Below are 16574 nucleotides of genomic sequence, written 5' to 3' on the forward strand. Positions count from 1 at the left end.
TGGCCTTAACTGAAGGCAGTGGCAATCATTGGTAATCACACTGTGACAGATTGCATATTTGTCTTACTCTTTGCATTCTCTCATTTAATTTTTGGGAATCTATATTTTCTCCACGAGTTGCTCCAATTCTGCTTTTCCTGAAGAGATTAGTATAAAAGTTATTGTTTGTTTTGCTCTCTCTCTTCCACATTATCACAAAATCAGACCCCTCCCCCCACTACAGTAGGAGTTTATTCTTCATTTTGTTCTGACATCTCCATTTGTATGGGCCACCACCAGGGAAATCTCATTAACTGTGAGTTTTAAAGCTTCATGTAAACTACAAGTGTCTCATAAACCTAATTCTGTTATAGGAGACCCTTGCATTCTCAAGGGATACCCCCCTGAGACTTTCAAGAATGCTCAAAGTTAAGACTACTATTATAGCACATTTCTTCCTTAACAATGCAGTAATGCAGAATGAATTATATATATATACATATCTTCAGACTCTCAACAGTTCTACAAACACAAGGCCAAAATCATGTATAAAGCTATTTGAGGGATAAGAATCGTTACTTTCTTAGGTCTCTATCCTGCTCACCAACATTATCATCGGGCTATTTTCTGGGGAGTATTTCACAAAGCAACAAAGTTTCCATCATGTCACAAGTGTAACTATTGAGAAGATGATGAAGAGAGAACAACAGAAACCCAAGTTGACAAAGATTGCCACGTAGAAAAAATGGATGGGGAAGCTAACTCGAGCACACTAGCTTCAAAACATGAGATTCAATTTCAGTTGTGGTAAATTACAAATTATTACTTGGTATTGTGTCTAAAGATTGGTTATGAAATAATGAAAGGAATTTTCTAGCACCAAATTTAAAGGATTACTCAAGCAATTTAATCAAAATTGAATTGTATTGGGTGTATTTGAATGCTAGCTGACCATTAGAGCATTCCTTGGACACATCTATAATTATACTTTAGCAAATCCTTCTTTATGTGAAATCTGGAGCAAGGTTTTATTTAGTGGTTAATGTAGAAGTAAACAGATCAAAATTTAGCACCCAAAAGTCAGAGCACTTGCTCAAATGACTTTCAATTTGTGGGACCTATCTGAAATCACTATTTCATTTTCTGTGTCCATGGCAACTTAATAAGAGAATTGTAATAAACTCTTAATCATCATCCAATGAGCTCATTACATTTCTGATTTAGCCCTTCTAATGACTGCTTATGTCTTTGAGATGCCCACTAGGAATCCCCAAAGTGAATTTCATACATTCTATGTAGCTTTTTTGTTTGATGCAATAACCAACAGAATTACTGAATGCAGCATAAACCATAAATCAATATTTGGAAATCTTTGTTTTAAAAAATGTCTAATGATACTTTTGGTGAAAATAGTTGGCTATTAGACACATATTTAGCCTTTTTTCTGTTCTACTTCTAGAAATAAGAGAATTCCCTTCCTCACGTAAGTAAAAATGTAAAATACATTCGTCAGTTCCAGTAAAACAGTTGATGAGTTCTTTATTAATAGCTTGTAATAGAACCCCCAAATATTCATAAATAAATCTCCCCCTTTCTTCTTAACATCTCTTTTTCTGAGCTGTAGAACACACGTGCACGCAAATACACAATTCACTCTATTTAGTTCTGAGCCTAGGTATTTAATGATTTTTCCATTCATACAGATTATAAATTGGTGGAGTATGATGCTTCTTTCATTTAATTAAAGAAGTACACTTGTAGAGCAAAATAAATCTTAAATAACATTATTTGTATTCCAGGGATTCATTTTCCATTCCTTCTAACTAACTTAAATGTCATGCTGTGTTTCTGGATTCGTTAACAACTCCAGGCACATTTCCCTCCACTTGCCTCTGTCAACCCGGCAAGCTGTTCCTTCTAACTTCAAAGTGTGAATATTTTTGCTTCATCATCAATTTTGTAGTTTGAAGGGAGAGTTGGCTTACCTAAAAAGAAACCATACTTTCCAATGAAAACAATAGAATAGGGATGCTAATTACCACTTCCTTTTAAAATATGTATGCCTTTTCTTCCAAAAAAAAAAAAAAAAAAGACAAGGGAACTTTCTTTTGTAAAAGAATAAAGGCAAAGTATAAAAGAGATCTTCGAACAGTATTAATTATATTTTTAAAATTTAGAATATTAAAACCACAACACAATTATCAGCTGAATATTCATGTATTCAGACTATTCAGATCAGAAATTGAACAGTTTCAAAAATATTACAATGTTTCTAAACAAAAGTTCCCAAGTTGCTCATCATTTCTACAAAGTTACCTGGATACAGCTCAATGCTGAATATAAAAGTATCACTTTGTATTCCCTATATTGGCTTTGATTCTACTAGCAGGATCTAGTCATTATGGCAGTCCTGGTCTTAGTTCCAACCGCACATAATCAATCTTGCTAGTTTATCACATGGCTAACCCTAAAGAATCTTTTTACCTTAAACAATACAAAGTTGAGCTCAGTCTAAAATGTAAATATTACAGTGTTCCAAACACATCATCAGAAGACAATATTCATTTCCAATTCACTTTACTGACTTTACTAGGTGGCTCTCTGAATTTTAGCGTACAGCTCTGCAGAGAGATGGAAACAGCAATTATGTTTGGAAGAATTATTTGATTTCTTAAAGCTACCTTTCAAATGAAAGGTTTAGGAAGGAAATAAATAAACGGAAATAAAACTAACATTTTTAAGGATTCCATTAAATTGGGCAAATCTTCAGAGTTAGTGATCCTTAGCTTTCTTTACTTGGTTCTAATCAGTGATTTAAATTTCTAAGTTAGTTGTATTTATTATCAATAAGTGAAAACACGTACCAGTATCTCAGGACTTATGTGCTTGACAGTGTATGAAATGTTGTCCTCTAATATCTTCTTTGGTCTCCCCCAGGAATTTATAAGGTGTATATCACCTCCTCATTGTACAAGCGAAGAAAGAGCAACAGAGAGATGAAGCACCATGTTCAATGTCACTAAGCCCCTACACTGAGGCTTTGCTCTCTACTGCCAGTCATGCTTATTTCCCCGGTTTGAGATTTTATTTCCGCTCCATTAGATAAAGGACTTTACAAACCACCTTTACATTCCATAGCAATTACTGACCTCACATTGAAATTTGGAACTGCGAAAGTGCTTAAATTATTTATGGTTCACCTAAGTATAGTTTAATTATGCTTCACCTAGGCATAGTTTAAAACCAAAGATGGGATTCTTTTAAGTTGCGCCTGGGATTTTTTCCTATTCTTTTTATTTCTGCATAATTACAAAATGAATATATGCATAGCCCTGATTTCACAATTTCTTCCACACCCATCCCCAAGATCACTGTATTCAGAATGATATGTGTTTCACATCACATATATGTATCAGAATACATGAAAGATCATATGGAAATGAGTAGTTTTGTGATTTTTTTTAATAAATGGAAAAATACTGTGTATTTTGTTCTACAATTTTCTTTCTTTACTTAATAATACATCTTAGATGCTTACCTTTCACTGCATCTGTCTCATTTTAAAATGTACACTATAGATTTTTTAGATTATATAATCATTCTTCTATTAATAGACATCTATATTGATTCCATATGTTCATTATTTGAAACAATGTAATAATGATTATTCTTATGAATGCACATATGGGAAGACTTTCTCAGTCAGATAATGTTAAGTGGAATTGCCAGGTCAAAAAAGTATTCATACAGAGTATAAGAGAAGCTGTTTCCTTGTACAATCTGATTAACTTTTTATATTTTTTTTATTTTGCCTGTGATGAATTAAAACAGCTTATTTTCAAATTTGAATATATCTATTTAATGGGATTAACAAGTGTTTTATATATTTACTGGTCATTTGTACTTCTATAAATTTTCTATTCCTGTAATTTGCCCATTTTTCAAAGAGAATGTTCATTTTTCATGGAGGATTTTTAAAGAAGAGTCCTTATATTTGAGCTAATGATGTATTTGATTTACAATTTGATTGGTTAAAGATTAAGTTCTTGGGATCATTTTTCTGGGAAAAAAAAAACTTGAATGTGATGGTTCATTTCTGTGTATCCAGAATCATTCAAATATCTTCCATTCCCTAATTCTCTTTTAATACGTATTCTTGACAATAGATTCTAATTCCTCTGGCTTCCCCCCCCCTTGAAACAACAACAATATCTTTGAAATCTAATGTGATTTTGATGTTTATATTCCCAGAGAAGTCTAAAAATGTAAACTAGCTCTGGTGAATGACATAGAAGTCTAATCTTTTTGCTTAGGTGGTTGACTAAAAGGAGAGGAAAACTCAGTCTTTGAGGAATTCTTATTCTATGAGAAGTAAAATGTGTTTATTAGATTCCTCTTGGCTCTGCCAGTCGTGATCTACTTAACAGACAAATAAGGTTATACTAAATCAAGTTGGTAACACTGGGTAGGTTCCAGAATTCAAAGTCTGTCTGTGTATAAGGATATGCTGATTCAAACTATACACCTAAAGCCTCAACATTACTTGTTGCATTGTTTTGAGGACAGAAAAATAATAAGAAGCTACAGGTAATTCCAAGATTCTGCTGATAATAGAACTTTGGCCTAAAATGCACTTCCTCGGGGGGCAAGATAAAGAGCGCAGCTTGTTATAATGGTCTTATGTAATTAAGCTAATGTGGAAGCCTTAAGACTTAAAATGTTTCTGTAAAGGATCAATGTTTCTGATCATCTCACATACTCTGGATATATTTCAGCATGACTTGTATCCCAAGTGGTTACGCTAGAAATTTCCAAAAGAAGGATTTACATTTTGAGAATGTGTTTGAGCCTCTTTATTCCATTTTCCACCATCAAAAAGAAAACAGTTACAAATACTCAGAGATCCCTTAAAAATTCTTTATCTATTATTAAAAAATTATCTGCTTTCCTATGACTGAGAAGCAACTATAAATTTAAACTAACACTAAAGGATTGAAAAGACTTTTTAATGACAACAAGAAGATTATGGATAGTTCCATCACATACATGACATCTGGTATCTTCTTCCTTGCCAAGATCTATAAATGGCTTAAACTGTCACTTAACTTTGTAAGGAGCAATTCTTTTTTGAAACCAAACAACCTAAAGAATGATAATCAATACAGCAACAACTGTAGAAGCCTTTAATATTAGTGGCTATGTAATTATATACCAGAATAAAAGGTTTAAGATTAGCTCAAGTTCAAGTAAAATTAGCCAATATATTGATTTTATTCTATAAAATCTTATGTGCAGATACATAGTGACTTGTATAAATGTCTTAGCTAGCAACTGCTGCATAACAAATGATTTCAAAAGGTAGTGATTTGCAACAGCATTTTATTATCTCCACCATTCATTCTGTAAATCAACTAGACCCAACTCAGTGTGATGTTATCTGGGTCTGCAATGTCCAAGATGGCTCGCTATGTGCCCAGCACTTTGGTGGAGAAAGCTGGGCTCTGCTGGGATGCTGTGACAACTGAATATCCCAGTGGTCTCTACAACAAGATAGCCAGTTCTTTTACAGCACAGTTCAGAGTTATCCTAAAAGGCAAAGCAAAACCTACTAGGCCTTCTAAAGGCTAAGGTGAGAAACTGGCTCATTGATACTTGTACCACAGTAAAATGGTTAAAGCAAATCACGGGGCTAATTCAGATCTAGTGTGGTAAAGCACTAGAGAGAGGCACAAACACTAGGAGGCGTGGTTCATTGGGGGCTGCTGAGAGTTTAGTTAAGCAACTCCATGGCATTGATGCCTTGGCATCCATTTTGTTTGACCAAGCATCCTGCAGGGGCCTTAAACTGAGATCAGCCCATCATACAAGCTGACACCCTAGATACAAGTCCACAGAGTCATAAATAAACATTAAGTTCCTGTTATGACTTCGCCAGTGGTCCTGTGATAAACAGTCTCCTCTGTCTCCCAGAGCCTTTTCCTTATAAGCTCCTTAGATAAGACTCCTGCAAAGCTTACCAAAATCTCACTCTTTTTTGTTTAAATTGACCCATTTAATCTAAGCCTGGAAACTCCCCAGAGCACTCCACCCTGGGACCTAATTAAGGCATGTGCCCTTGGTCCTGCCAGCTCTTTTTGCTGTACCTTGTCTTGACCTCCCCATGTGGTCTCTCCAGGCTTGCCATGTATTTTTTCCAGGACTTGTGAGTAATAAACTTCTCTATTTCAATTCTTTTGTGATCTTTTGTTGAAATGAAGCTCACCATATGACACCCTAGTGTTTAACTTAACAAATGTTAATCTAATAAAATTACGATAGGGACCGTTTTTGGAGAACAACGACCACAGTTAGTCCTCTGGCCAGATATGATACACATCCTTCCCATTTCTGAAATACATTTACCAAACTCCCTAAACCCTCAAAGTTTCATCCCATTTCAACATCAGGAGCACACTTTAAGTCCAGGAATACATGATGTAAATCAGGTTCAGGTGCTGTTGAGGTTAGTTGTGGGGGCCTCTTCTTGATCAGAAAACAATGGAATAAAGAAATGGGAATAAAGAAAGCTATTGGGCCCCACATACCCAACGTACAATGGGGAGACCAGATCAGGAGAACTGCAATAGTTGCTTCCATTCATAAAGAGGAGGAAAAATGGGAGCAACATAGAGTCACTGGCCTGAAAAAGTCTGAGATCTAGCAAAGCACAGTTGCCATCTCACTTTGCTCAGAAGGGAGTATGTTGATCAGGGCCCAAACACATTCTCTGGGTGGTTCTTCTTGGCTGCTGGTGCCATGCTCTGGACACACTTTCATTTTTCCTTGGTAAGTTCCTTCAAGTGGAATGGCGAAGTTTCACAAAAGATTGATATGGAATTTCTTTTAAAAATCTGTCATACAGTTTGGTGGTTTTTTTCAAGTTGTATCATTTAATCTACATCAGCATGTACCAGTTCTTCTAGAGTTCCAACTCTTCCCAAGTGAACCAAAAGTTGATCTTGTTAGCCTTTTTAACGTTAGCTGTTTGGTACCTCATTGTGATTTAATTTTTGATAATGATTATCTTACCTGTAGAGGATTTTTTTCAGTTATCGACCATTTTCAATGACTTCTTTGTAAAATGGTCAAATATTTTTTCTTCTGTTTTTAGTTATGTTGTCTTCTCATTGTTAAATTTTAAGAGGTTTTTTTTTAATGTATAGCAAATACAAGTGCTTTGTGTTTGTATATAATATTTTCTCTCAGACTGGGGCATTTCTTTTCATTTTTAATAGAATATCTTAAAAAGTGAATAAGTTTTTAAATCCAATGACATTCAATTTAATTTTTTAAAAATGGTTCATTCTTGTTGTATCCTATTTTTGAAAAGTCTTTGCTGTGAATTTCTATTTTTATGAAGTCAGCTGAATTTTTATTGGAATAGGATTAAATGTATAGGTCAATACATATATATTACAAGTTATTTTTTCAGAATGATACATCTTAAAGTCAGAAAGTTCTATATGAAGTATACTTCCTTCCTTTAGATCTGATTTGGTGTAATCTCTACTACATGAAATGATTTTTAAAAAATGTAATCACCAGGGACGCCTGGTGGCTCAGTTGGTTAAAAGTCCAACTTTGGCTCAGGTCATGATCTCACGGTTCTTGAGTTTGAGCCCCTTGTCGGGCTCTTTGGTGTCAGTGCTAAGCCCACTTCAGATCCTCTGTACCCCCTCTCGCTTCCCCTCCCCCCTAGTGTGCATGTGCTCTCTCTCTCTCAAAAATAAATAAACATTTTTTTAAATGTAGTAATTAAAATAGTTCAGTTAGAGATGAAGAACAACTCTTGAGCCAATAGAGGCATTTTTTTCTTGCTTACTCAAAACTCAGAGCCTTTAGGATACTAATAAATATAGCCTCAAAGAGTATTTATAATGAAGTGGGTCATTATATGAATATTATGCTTAATATATCTATAGAATAGAGGGCAAATAACTAAAAAATTTTCATAATTAATTACTATTGTTAAATATTCTGAACTGACCATTTTGATTATACATTAAACTTACTCATGGAATTGCCACGTGCTTTCTCAGACCGGCTGGAGTTCGCTGACATTTAAGGCACTGAAGGAGTCCTAATATCCATTCTCCCTCAGTAGAGAATGTCTTAAGGAAGCATCTTTGTTTATCATCAAAATTTAAAACACTTTATAAAAACATCAATGACTTTGAGAGTTCTAGGTATTTCATAAAATATTGTAAATTTTATATTTGATCCCTAGGCAACCCTCTCAAAAAGTGCTGTTTTATATACCATCTTGGCAAAAGAACATACATAATCAGGCTTGTATTTCTGAGGTAACAAAAGGCAAAATTACCCTGTTTGAGTATGGTTTTCAGCCTGCTTATAACCATAATGTCTGCAACGGCCGGCCATCAGTTACTGTTTAAAAATGCTCCGGGGAATATTCAACTGCTGTAGTCTGAAGCTTTGTGGAATAGAACCTATAAATCTACCTACCCAAATAAACCAATAAAAAAAAGTGCGACTTATGCTATGAATATAAAACCAAAATTAAAAAAAAATAATAAAGGGTAGGTTTGTTATTATTTTATTTAAAAACTTTTTTAACTTATTAATTTATTTTGAGAGAGACAGAGACAGAATAAGTGGGGGAGGGGCAGAGAGAGTGGGAGAGAGGATCCCAAGCAGGCTCTGTGTTGTCAGTGCAGAGCCTGACATAGGGCTTGATCTCAAGAACCATGAGATTGTGACCTGAGCAAAAATCAAGAGTTGGATGCTTAACCAACTGAGCCACCCAGGTGCTCCAGAACTAATATATTTTAAATAAATATACTTGATCTTAATGGCAGGTGTTTATTGGGTGTTTGTTATGTGCCAGGTACTATTCTCAGTGATTTTCCTAAATAAACTTGCAACAACTTTCTGAGGCATGTTATTATCCCTGTATTACAAATGTAAAAACTGAGAAAAAAGGAGGTTAAATAATTTGCCCAAGATCAACAGTTAGGAATGGTGGACTAAGGACCTCCAAAATGCCACTCATCCATAAAACCAATAAACACTGGCAAAAATCATTAGAATCAACTTTTTTAGAACTCCAGAATTAACTAAATATTTTCAACAATCCGAGAAGCTTTTATTCAAAAAATGACTCAGTTTTGATGAGAACGGTGAATTTTGTGGCATCCTGCCTTGCTTTCGTCCTATTCCCCTCCCCCCAGCTCTGTAGTAGTCTCTAAACCCAGCAGACTTGCAACCACCCAGAGGGGCACACTGGGTTTGGAGCTCCTTAGGAAACAGGATAGAAATTCCTCAGACAATTAAAAACACAACCAGTATATGATCTAGCAATCCAAAGTCTAGATAGTTATCCCAAAGAATTGAAATCAGGATCTCAAAGAGATATATGCATTCTCATATCCACTGCAACACTATTCACAATAGTCAAGATGTGAAAACAAGCTAAATATCCATTAGCAGAGGGATGAGTAAAGAAAATGTGGTATATGCACACATACAATTCAGCCTTAAAAGAGAAGGAAATTCTGCAATATGCAAAAACATAGATGAATCTTGAGTACATGATACTAAATGAAATAAACCAGTCACCAAAAGACAAATACCGCATGATTCTCCTTATAGGCAGTATCTAAAGTAGTCAAATTTATAGACTCAAAGAGTGGAATGGTGGTTGCCAGAGGCTGGAAGGAGGGGAAAATGGAATTATTAATCAATAGACATAAAGTTTCAGTTAAGGAAGATGAATAAGTTCTAGAGATTTGCTATATAACATTGCACCTATTTGCAATAATACAGTATTATACACTTCATTTGTTAAGACAGTAGATCTCTTGTTAAATGTTCCTATCACAATAAAACAATTTTTTAAAAAGCTTCATTCACACACAGACTATTGTCGCTGTTACACTAATCTGGCAGCTCCCTGGAAAAGCTCCTTTTGGAGCTGACTCCACCCACTCTGGAAGCAGTCCTATCATTAGCCATTTTTTGAAAACAATCAGCAGCAATTATTTAACATTGCATCATCCCAAAGCTGTGACGCTAGTTGTGACAATCAAAACATAAGATATCAGGTTAAGTCTCCATATTCTAACCCCCTCCCCCGCAACTTTCTTGCTTTATTTATCTCCAAGTCTCTCCAGCACCCTTGCACACACACACACACATGCACACCCCACATACCACACCTTCTTCCTTTAGCCAGAAGACAAAAACCTTGCTTATCTACTCATGCAGATAAAAAGCCTCACAAGTCACCAATCCATGGCGTAAGCCAACATGACTCTCTGCTGCACTCATGTCACCATGTTCTTTGCATGACATCATCCTTCACAGCATGTTTCAGTGAAATTCAAACCTATCACCACAGCCAAGGAAATGCTTTTATGCATCCATCTCAACAGTCCTGCAAATATGTGTGTGTGAAGAACTCCATATTTACACACACACTATTTCTGTTATCTGTTTTGAATGTATCATAAAGAAAAAATGACACACAGAATATCTTGACAACTAACATAAAATGAGTCTCATTCTTCATCAGTACAAATATCAATGTGGCGTGAGTCTCATAAAGAGAAGACATCAGTGTTGAGTCTGAAATTTAAGGGTCTGAGACAATACTTATAACACAAGAAGTTAGCCTGCCACAGTGTCAGATAGATAGATGATAGAAGATAGATGAAAAATGATAGATAGATAGATAGATAGATAGATAGATAGATAGATAGATAGATATCCTGACAGGAAACACAAAGTTTTTGTTATCACAGATCATCTTAGCACTGATGAGGCTATAAATGGCCTCACTACTAAAAGCATCCTGAAAAATGGTATTGATATAATTGTCTAATTATTTGGGGGGAAATTAGGATTTTGCACAAACAGAGGGGTTGTACCACAGACTCACAAAACCACGACACCCAGAGCTTGGCTGGCACATTCTCCCACCCTACCGTCTGGAGAGGGAAAGGCTTTTATTCTGGGATATAAGCAAATACTACAGGAGAGAGAAGTCTCTGAATCTCTCTGAAGTAATATACTATCTCTATCTTCCAGGACATGTTTGCTATTCAATCTTTCTCTAACCAAATTTGACAGTGGTCATTCCTCAGAAAGTTTAGACCATGAGGGAATATGAAAGCATTCAGAGAATTGCCTTCCAACAATCAAGATATAGAGAGTGAAGCTAAATAGTCTAGTGACCTCTACTGATTTATTCCACAGCTTTCTATTATTGAACAATGAAAAGTTGGGTAGACTAATGTAAATGGGAAAAAAGTAAAATGACGATTATTGACATTTTGATTAAAGAAATCAATGACATTCATAATTATTGTCTTAGTCTAAACTACCTGAACTTTTAGAGTAATCATTTACTGGCAGTAACATGGAACTATAATATATTTTCAGATTGTAGTTCTTATTTGAAAGTAAGTGATTTTTAGAAATGTTTTTCTTCCTAAATCTTTTCTTGAGAAGACACAACAAAAATAACCATGCTTCAGATATTGTCCCTTTTCATCACTGAATAGGTAATAAATTTATATATCTTATAAATTCTGGTCAGACCAGGTTACTTTACTTAAATCCTCATTACCTTCTGCCTACTTGCCCAGAATATGGCAAAACATTAGAAAAATAAAACTGACTTTATTTACTTTGATATAGCAAAGATATGTTCAAATACATTTCGAAATGAAACAAAATGGCCCTAATATCTAGAGTACCCTTTGGAAACAAAGCTTCACATCCTAAGCATGGCCTATGTTAAATAATTGGACCCCCTCACAGCCATAGTGATTCTTTTAAAGCATAAATCATACCATGCCACATCTCTGCTCTCCCCTTTTGATAACTCCCTATCTCAGAAAAAAAATCAGAATCCTTTTGAATGGCCTATAATAACCTTCATGGTCTGCCCATCTTGAGTAACAGTTGCTTTTTGTTTCTTTTGCTTTGTATTGCTATATCTACATATTCCAACTACTTGGTGGATGGTTTGATAAATTGAGTATGATTGGCATATAGACTAGAAATAAGTCCTAGGGTTACTTAGCTTTCCATTAAAGCTAGATACATTCTGTATATAATCCAAATGGTTTCTCCTGGGAGATTTTTTAAGTGTCATGAAAATGTGTTCTCTTGTTCAACCCCAGACAGAGACTTATTAAGCATCTTTTGAGAGCAGTCATACACTCATTCAAGACATAGTATTTGGAGTACAGACTATCCCAGGTCTAACAGAGGAGATAAGCTATGTACATCAATATTAATATGAGCAAAGTAGCAAAAGAAAAAAAAATGAAATGCTAAGAAATTCCAAGGAAATTATAGTCAAGACCACCTGATTACTTGGTCCAAACTGGAAAATTGTCCTGAGTGAAATGAGAAATATCTAGAGATTTAGTTTTGCCCTATTTCAGAGAAAGACAGAACAGAAGTAGGGTCACGCTAATTTTATAAATTTCAGAAAAAAAATTTGGTAGTGATATCTATATATGATATAGGTATATTGGCATAACACAGGCTTTGTTTGCCTGGTTAGCACACAGAACTACAGAATTCGTGCAGATCCAACTAGGAAAAGGGCATACAACACCTGTCTCTCCAGCAATGTGTCAGCAACATCATTTTTGTATGAAAAGAAAAATGTGCTTGCTTCTATATATTACTGATGTACCTAATCACAATGACTTTCACTTAGAGGAGAAGATTTTATTTTAAATCATGGAATTTATATACAAAATTGAGCTTTTTAGGCGAGGTCATATTAATTCCCTTTTGATAGGGCTTTTTTTTTTTTTTTAGGATGTGTGTCATTTCTTTGTATTTTGTCTTTACAACCACCCTATGGTGAAGGTGTTATTGCTCTGTTTTGTCAATGATGGAAACAATAAACATGGATATCAAGCAAGGAGCAGTAGAGCAGAAAAGTTGCTGGAGATATTCATACACCACCTTTCCAGAACGCATCATGGGACTATAAGGAGGGCCGGAGCTTGCTTGGCTAGCAGCAGAAAGGTCCACATGGCACTTGCCGTACATCTAGGAACTCTGGGCAATTTGCTTCAGCTATACGATGGGGACAACGATACCTATATCCCAAGGTTGTGTTACAAGAGTTAAATGAGATGAAGTACACAAAACCATGGTGTACGATTATCATGGTTCTCAGGAAAGCATAACTTAAAAAAAATGTATATATTTATCAATAACCCAATGTTAGAAAATTCTGAGAATCATCATTTTGGATTGTGTTTCTGCGTCTCTCAAAATGCTTCCCATTTTGAACTATTCCCTGAAAAACTTACATTGCCAATCAAATCTGAATTACTGCTTGCTTCTATAGACTACTTTCTTGAAGACTGATTACCTTTTGACTATGATTTGAGATTTAGTTTTCATAATGGGAAGTAACAGTTTTGCAGAGTGGTCTGGCAGGGTTTTATAGAACAGCTTCAGTCAGGCTGACATGTGCTTTTATTAACCATATTTCCTGTAGCTGCACAGACAATGAGAAATCCACTTCTGTGAGCAGAACCAATTATAACTGAACAGGTACACTTTTTCCTCAGCCTGGTCATGATGTCAAATGTTTGATTAGAAAGATCTTGTGCTTTTAGCAAAGTGGGGGTGAATTTCTTTCCATTTGCAAGAACAAGCTATTTCTGCCTTTCATTTCATAGTCTCTTAATATCTTAATTCTGGTCTCTCAATGTCAAATAGAGTCATAAATACAATGCCCTTGAGATGAGGAAAACAATATTGTTCTATGTTTCAAAGCAGATTGAGCTAGCTTTGGACAGGAGCAGGCTGCACCTAGGCACAGAATCAGACGTATTATGTGATCTAAGAGAGAACAGACACAAGGTACACATGAAGAATATGACCCAGGGGAGGCAACATGGGATGGACCCTGGTAGCCCTGCAAAGGAATCTTAAGAACAGCATCAACTACAGGGAAATGTTAGGCTGAAACAGATAGAAAGGTGAATGGAAATACTGCCTTGTGCATATATAAAACAGTGACACCACCACAATAAATCAGGTTTTGAAAGTGTGGGACTAAAATAAGGAAGGGTAATTCTAAAAAGACATTTCTTAGGAAAATCCTCTTATAGATGGTAAGAAGACAAAGTAGGAACCAAGTTCCCACAAAATGCAGGATTACAAAGACAAAGCAGGCCCCATTAAGTCAAGCATTACAGACGAGGGCCCCTCCGCTCTCAAAGAGAGAAACTTGCCAGCAATGTCAGCAGAAAGACTACCATCCCCTCAAAATACTATAAGCTTATCTTTGGAAACTTCCTAGTTCTTCTCTTAAAAATTCTTCAGCTATGGCAAAACAATCTGCTGATATTTCGAGGAACTCAAATGAAGATTTTTCAGTTACTTTTAACTCTTTCCTGACCAATGTACAGATACAGAATCATAGATGGGTAGAATATTTAAGCTCAAAGGAATAGTAGTGATCATTTGTTCTAACCTCACTGTGTAGTCAGGAATGCCTGGATTATCTCAGATCACATGGCAAGCTAGTAACAGAGCCAGGACAGGAATCACATTCTCTTGATTTCCATACAGTATTTTTTTTTTCCACCACAGCTCAATATTTTCAAAAGAGAATTGCACCTGTATAAAGTCCAAGAGAAAACTCTGTTAATAAGAGAACCCAAGTAGGAATAAGCTAAATTTAAAAGGTCACCAGCAGAGACTTATAAAATGAAGATTCTTTATTAAAAGTAGGAGGGGAAATGGGGTGTCTCAGTGGCTCAGTCGGTTAAGGATCGACTTCGGCTCAGGTCATGACCTCACAGCTTGTGAGTTTCAGCCCCACATCGGGCTCTGTGCTGAGGGCTTGGAGCCTGGAGCCTGCTTCAGATTCTGTGTCTCTGTCTCTCCCTCTCTCAAAAATAAATAAACACTTTTAAAAAACTTAAAAAAAAAAGTAAGAGGGGGAAAAATGCAACCTAGAAAGAAATACCTTTTACTTTCACTCAAAATATATCTAAAGCTAACCATTTTTTGTTATTCCCATTGCTGTCCTGCTGACCCAAGGAAGCATCATGTATAGTAATGTCCCCTAATTGATTTCCCTGTTTCCATCCTTGTTCCCCTACTAACAGCAGCACAGAAGTCAGAATGAGCCCTTTAACACGTGATTGTCATTCCCCGACCCAATCCTCCAATCACGTCTTGTTTCATAAAAATTTAAGCCAAAATTACTACAATGACCTGCAAAGACCTATACAATTTGCGTCCTGCATTCCCTCTCTGATTCCATCCCCTTTTGTCTCCTTAGCTCACCATATTGCAGCCATCCTGGCCTTCCAGGTGATTCTTGAGTACATTAGGCACATCCCCGCCACAGGGTTTATACTATCTCTTTCTTCTGCCTGGAGCATTTACCCCACTCTCTGTCTGCAAAGCTCATCTTAACTATTCAAGTCTTTGGACACGTGTTGTCTTTTCCATAAGGCACACCATGGCCAGCTTATTTAAAATTATTCTACTCACTTTGCACTCTAAATCTTACTTACCTTGGTCTATTCTTTTTTACATAGCACTTATCAAGAACTACTATATTATTTACTCCTACTAGAATGTAACATTAAATAGAGTATCAAGGCATTTACCAAGATGTTTTGTTATTGATGAATATGCAGCATCTAAAACAGTACCTAAAATATAATAATCAAGAAGTATCTGCTGAATGACAGACTTGACTAAAAGCAGAGGGTCACCATGTTAAAAGCCATAATCTCTGGTTTTACTCAAATGAAAATACAAAAATTCTACACTGGAGAGAGTACCACAGAACGGAGTGTTCCTAACTCTGAAGGAAGGGGTCTAATATGAAGAAATGGCAATCTGAAGAAATGTCAGAAGTATGTCAAAATTTGTTATAATGATAGTGCTCGCTTTGGCTGCACACATACTAAAATTGGAATGATACAGAGAAGATTAGCACGGCCACTGTGCAAGGAGGACACGCAGATTCGTGAAGCGTTCCATATTTTAAAAAAATGTTATAAAGATATTCAGGACTTGAATTACAAGATTTAACTAAATGGAATATCAAACAATTGGCCAAGATGGTAAAATAAAAATTCATATTCTTTTAAATTAATATTTAAGTTTAATAAAATTTCAATCTAAAGCCCCACTAGCTGTTTTTACAGAAATTAATGAAATAACTTAAAGGTTCATTTGAAAGAATGAGGAGCCGAGAACCTACCTGATCAGTGATAAGAAGAAAAAAATTATACCAATATTAAAACGAAATTAGACAATACTACTTGTGAGCTACTGATTTAAAAAACGGCCAGATAAATCAAAGAAATAGAATAAAATATTGAGAAACTTCTTTCCGAACAGATGGGTAAAGAATAATTTAGTAAATGTATGGAACTGGGAAAATGTTTCAACCATTTGTTTTAAAAAAGTTTTTTCATACAACATACAAAGTAAATTCCTCATGGATTAAGGAGTTAAATAAGAAAATAAATACAGATTTAGAAGAGTTATAAGTGGGTCTCATCTTAAGGCAAGTCAAGCTCTCC

At 35.5% G+C, this 16574-nt stretch overlaps 1 protein-coding gene and 1 non-coding gene across 2 annotated transcripts in view; one reads left to right on the plus strand and one right to left on the minus strand.

Moving 5' to 3' along the window:
• THEMIS (thymocyte selection associated) overlaps window positions 1–16574 on the minus strand; it is a 186046-nt gene that overhangs the window by 56986 nt on the left and 112486 nt on the right. The window lies entirely within an intron of this gene.
• Window positions 15926–16032, plus strand: LOC132668059 (U6 spliceosomal RNA). Its single transcript, XR_009605431.1, has one exon. It is a non-coding gene; the product is annotated as a U6 spliceosomal RNA (small nuclear RNA).

This window comes from Panthera onca, chromosome B2 (assembly GCF_046562875.1).
Source record: "Panthera onca isolate mPanOnc1 chromosome B2, mPanOnc1 haplotype 2, whole genome shotgun sequence".
In the NCBI taxonomy this organism is placed as follows: domain Eukaryota; kingdom Metazoa; phylum Chordata; class Mammalia; order Carnivora; family Felidae; genus Panthera; species Panthera onca.